The 5391-nt window shown below is 37.5% G+C and overlaps 1 non-coding gene across 1 annotated transcript; it reads left to right on the top strand.

Moving 5' to 3' along the window:
• The first annotated feature begins 3933 nt into the window (after positions 1-3933).
• On the top strand, positions 3934-4008 carry Trnas-cga (transfer RNA serine (anticodon CGA)). The gene has a single exon. It is a non-coding gene; the product is annotated as a tRNA-Ser (tRNA).
• Positions 4009-5391: the final 1383 nt, after the last annotated feature.

The raw sequence follows: 5391 nt of genomic DNA, 5'->3' as shown, positions 1-5391 counted from the left end.
TTCGACGGCCAACACCGCGGTTCCTGGTGTGTCCGCTGTGCCGTGCGTGTGATCATTGCTTGTACAGCCCTCTCGCAGTGTCCGGAGCAAGTATGGTGGATCTGACACACCGGTGTCAATGTGTTCTTTTTTCCATTTCCAGGAGTGTATATTGAATGGAATGAACAATCTAACGAGGACAGAAAATGGTCTGACAACAATCTGATGAAAGCCGATAGTAATGAGAAGTAGCAGAAATAATGTTAGCTGTAAACTTGCGGAACACAAAATAGGCAAGATTAAGAAATGCTAATGTTTTGGAAGCAAAATGAGGAACAGAGGAAGGAGGACGTAAAAATTAGATGAGAAGGCACATATATTAGAAGGGTAAACATCCGCGGTAATTCGTTTGCCGATAAACCTGCTTTCACAATGGGAAAAGAGAGCAACTTTAATTACGAACTGTAGAAATGCGCACTTATTTACCCAGTTTTACACCCAACATAATTGTATGTCAAACAAAACTAGAATCTAGGAAGTATTTCCAGTCAGATGAAGAGGTTCTGATACGGGTATTTTGCGGAACGTGTAGGATCGCCTATCGGGGATGAAATCTACTTGCTGGACACTTTTTTAATGATGTTAATCGCCCTAAAGTCTGTGTTTATTGACAGCATTTGAATTCTCACCTGGACCTATAGGCGCATTATTCTATTATTCCTATATGTTACTTTGTACTGTTTCGGAGAAATTGCAACAACATTCCTATTCCAGAATGAAATTTTCACTGTGCACCAGAGTGAGCGCTGATAAAATCCTTCCTGGCAGATTAAAACCTTGTGCTGGCCCTAGACTCGAACTTGGGACCTTTGCCAGGAAGTTTCATATCAGCGCACACTCCGCTTCAGAGTGAAAATTTAATTCTGGAAACACCCCCAGGCTGTGACTAAGCCATGTCTCTGCAATATCATTCTTCCAGGAGTGCTAGTTCTGCAAGGTTCGCAGGAATGCTTCTGTGAAGTGTGGGAGGTAGGAGATGAGGTACTGGCAGATGTACAGCTGTGAGCAGGGGTCATCAGTCGTGCTTGGGTAGCTTAGTCAGTAGATCAATTATCCGCGACAGGTGAAGGTCCAGAGTTCGTGCCTCAGTCCGGCACACAGTTTTAATCTTTCAGCAAGTTTCAATATTCCTATCCGCTTTACAGCGTCATTTGTAGGACCTTCCCTTCTATTTGAGCACTGTAAATGTGTTGCTAAGCTCCCTAACTCCTGCAGTAGTTTGGTTAGATCTTTCACTGTCACTGCTGTAAAATGAGAGATGTTTTATATGACTAATGTGAATGTTTTAGCATGCCTTTCGTTGGATGCTCTTTTGAATATGAACCTAAAATTAACGAAACTATTTTGTTTGCCTTTGTCTGTCCACATAAATATTTTTCAGATATTTTTAAATGTGGAGAGAATAAATTCATACCAAATTCCATAGAAGTAAACCTGTATGTTTCACTGATAGAAAACGATTCTTCCACAGATAGCACTTTCTTTGCTCTATACTTTCATGACAGGTAAAACAAGTAAAAATTGTCATTTGAATTAAAGGGACTGGCTGATGCTCAAAGCTTTTGTCTGCTGTTGTGCTTACATATTTTCAAATCAGCATTGCCTTTCTGAAGCACTAAAACATGGGAGCCACACATAATGGGAATTATGGTCATCTGCACATTTGTTAAGCCATGTGTGAACCTTAAGTCATTCATCATTTAATTTGGTCTTAACTTTCTACTTCAGCGGATTTTCAGCACTAACACTTCGGTAGTTTCATTTGCAAAAATTATTCGTGCACCATAGCTCTCTTCATTGTTAATTTCGGTTACGTTTATAAGTGTGGTTTTTGATTTAAACACTCACATTGCGAACAAGATACATTGTTTGAAACGTATCGAAGTTTTCCTGTGTCCCGGCAAGAGTTAATTGGGAATTCGTTTTCAACTGGAAAATCGGGACAGTCTTGCCGAAATCGAGACCGCTGGTTTCCCTGATGCAGAAGCGTTGGTGGTAAGTAATCGTCTCTACTTTTAGTCACATTGAAAGGTTTCAGATAAAAATTATTATTACTAACTTGATAAAAGCTTTATTATTAAATATTATTATTATGCAATAGATGTACAGAAATGTGTAAAGCTCTGTCTCTGATAATATCATAGTAATCTATAATTTTTCTCTCAAAAATTGCTAGACTATCTAGTGAAACTTCATTATCATTATCATAAAATCTGATATGTAGCCGTACAAATTGTATTATGAAAACCCTTATTCCGACTTGTCAGTATTCAGACATTTTCTGGAACTTCCTACTATCGGACATATCTGTATGCTGATAGAGAACAAAAAACAGAAATTAATAGTCTTCCTATAAGCCACGTAAAATAAATTCTCTTGTAAGGACTGCAATTTTTTAAATATTCTCTAACATGTCCTAACAATCAATACTGTAACGCTCCTACACGCTACAGACAACTTACTCGTCTTGCCGCTACGTCCAGCAGCATGCCAAAAACAACGTAATTCGAAAGAAGTACTGCAATCCATGCAGAGTGCAGTGCAACGTCACACCTATTGACTCAACTATTCCCCTTTGTCTTTTTTTATGGAAGTTAATTGATGAGGATGAGTTTAATCAACAATCCTTGAGTTCATTAGAAATCAATAACAACTTTTAATTTACTGTAATATGAAAACTGGCTATTTACACGCTGACAAACTTTACTCAGACGTTTCTTGTCCTTGGACACTTTGATTAGCAAAAACTGTAATTATTCCATAAGTCTTTAATGAATAATCATGTTTACGAATATTACTTTCAACGTGTGGATACGCAAATCTGAAAAATCCCTCCTATGGGCAAGAAAGCAACAAATACCTGCAGCAAAAAAGCAAATAACCAAAAATCATAGATTAATAGAAACATTTCTTCTGACACCGCTAGCAGGATCAGGGCAGGCTGCTACCTCTCCTGATGCATGGCTTCTTTCCATGCCAAGTTGCGTCTGACTACTCTCAACAAATGTTCGCTCTTTACCACCTGCGATGATAATATCACAGACACAGAGTTTTGTAAATACAAGCAGTAGCAGAATCAATAGACAAATTTCCAAACAAAGAAATGAACGTCCAACTTTCATAACCTCCACTCTCACTTTTAAGAATTTATTAGGAGTAATTCTTACCTAACATGTTGGCAAGGATCAATTGCAAAATTCTTCGATAACAAAGCTGTCAAAACAGCATCAAACGTCTTACAAAAGTGATACAATACATAAACATAGGCATAAGATTACGTAAGTTATGTGGATAACGGGAAACTGATAAGCTGCACAATGTACCTTAGGAAAATAATATAGAACTGTCATCATGTGCATGTAAGCACTCATCCACATGACAATGATAGTATTTCATTTGACAGGATAACAAAATGTTATTTATAGTTCTTAAAGTGTGTAAAAGTGTCCTTCAGTTGTGTAGATGCAAACAATACGTACAACTGCAACCAGTGCACAGAGAAAAAATGTAAAATATCGTTGTCCAGGCAAGCAGTCATGCCTGAATGAGATTAGCAGTAGTTAATTTGACTAGATAACAAAAATGTTATTTACAGTTTTTGAGAGTGTAAAAATCACCTGGCCATTGAAAACCAGGAAAAAAACACTGTATTTCTATCAGATTCAATAAAAGGTTTCTTAACAAAAAGTCAGAAGTAGAAATTTTTTTAAAGTATTGTAGAGAAAGTAGGACCCAGCTATTCATTAGAAATGCAACGCTGTACGTGGAAGAGGCAATACCTATGCTTTCAGGAGTGCTAGTTCTGCAAGGTACGCAGGAGAGCTTCTGTAAAGTTTGGAAGGTAGGAGACGAGATACTGGCAGAAGTAAAGCTGTGAGTACCGGGCGTGAGTCGTGCTTCGGTAGCTCAGATGGTAGAGCACTTGCCTTCGAAAGGCAAAGGTCCCGAGTTCGAGTCTCGGTCGGGCACACAGTTTTAATCTGCCAGGAAGTTTCAATACCTATGCAATTTGATAGAACTGAAATTCAATCAACCCCTCCTGCTGACATTAGAAAAACAATAAATCCACTCAAAAGTAAAGTTTCACATGGAATTGATGGCAATTGTTATAGAGTACTAAAAGCTTGTAGGATTCTCAGCCAAATATTTAGTAACTCATGGAAATAGGGCATTTTTACAGGTAGACTAAACCACACTATTGTTAAATCATTGCATAAGACAAGCGGATAGGTCTGATGGTAACAACTACTGCCCAATCTCACTTCTGGCAGCTTTAACCAAAATTCTTGAAAAATTTATATATTCAAGAGTAGCTTCACATATTTGTAAAAGTAAAGTACTAACAAAATGTCAGTTTGGTTTTCAGAAAGGCTTTGCAACAGAAAATACTATGTAAGCTATCACTGATCAGATATTAAATGCTCTGAATAACTGAACATCACCCGTTGGGATACTTTGTAATCTCTCAAAGGCTTTCGAATGTGTGAGTTACGAAATCTTCTAGATAAGCTTAAGTTTTGTGGAGTGAGTGGGAATATGGAAATATGGTTTAATTCATATTTAATTGGAAAAATGCAGATGGTTGAAATTAACAGTACAGATAGTCTGCAAAAATCAGCAGAGTCCTCTAACTGGGGAAGTATCAAGAATGGTGCCTCATAGGGGTCAGTCTTGGGTCCCCTATTGTTCTTAGTTTATGTTAACGATGTGCCACTCTACATTCATGAAGATGGGAAGATAGTCCTTTTTGCTGATAACACAAGTATATTAATCACCCCCAGAGAGCAAGAATTAGCGATGCAAAATGTAAATAATGTCTGCCAGAAAATTATGAAGTGGTTTTCTGGAAATGGATTCTCAGTAAACCTTGAGAGATTACGGTATATACAGTTCTGTACAATAAATGGTATAACACCATTGACAAATATAGACCTTCAACAGAAGTCTGTTGCCAGGGCAGAATATTCAAAATTTCTGGGTTTGTGCATTGATGAGAAATTGAGTTGGAAGAAACGCATTGATCATCTGCTGTAACCGTTAGGTTCAGCTACTTATGCTATAAGGGTTACTGGAAATTCTGGTGATAAGCATATCAGTAAATTAGACTATTGTGCCTATTTTCATTTACTGCTTTCATATGGCATCATATTTTGGAGTAATTCATCATTAAGAGAGAATGTATTCATTTGACAAAAGCAGGTAATCAGAATAATAGCTGGAGCCCACCCAAGAGCACCTTGCAGACATGTTTTAAGGAACTCAGGATATTCACAATACCTTCGCAATACATGTATTCACTTACGAATTTTTTGCTAATAAGACATCCCAATTCAAAAATAATGCTAAAAGAGA

This window comes from Schistocerca serialis, chromosome 5, assembly GCF_023864345.2.
Source record: "Schistocerca serialis cubense isolate TAMUIC-IGC-003099 chromosome 5, iqSchSeri2.2, whole genome shotgun sequence".
NCBI classification, from domain to species: Eukaryota; Metazoa; Arthropoda; class Insecta; order Orthoptera; family Acrididae; genus Schistocerca; species Schistocerca serialis.
Note: the sequence above shows the minus strand (reverse complement) of the source record. Positions and strands in the feature narration are given on the sequence as shown.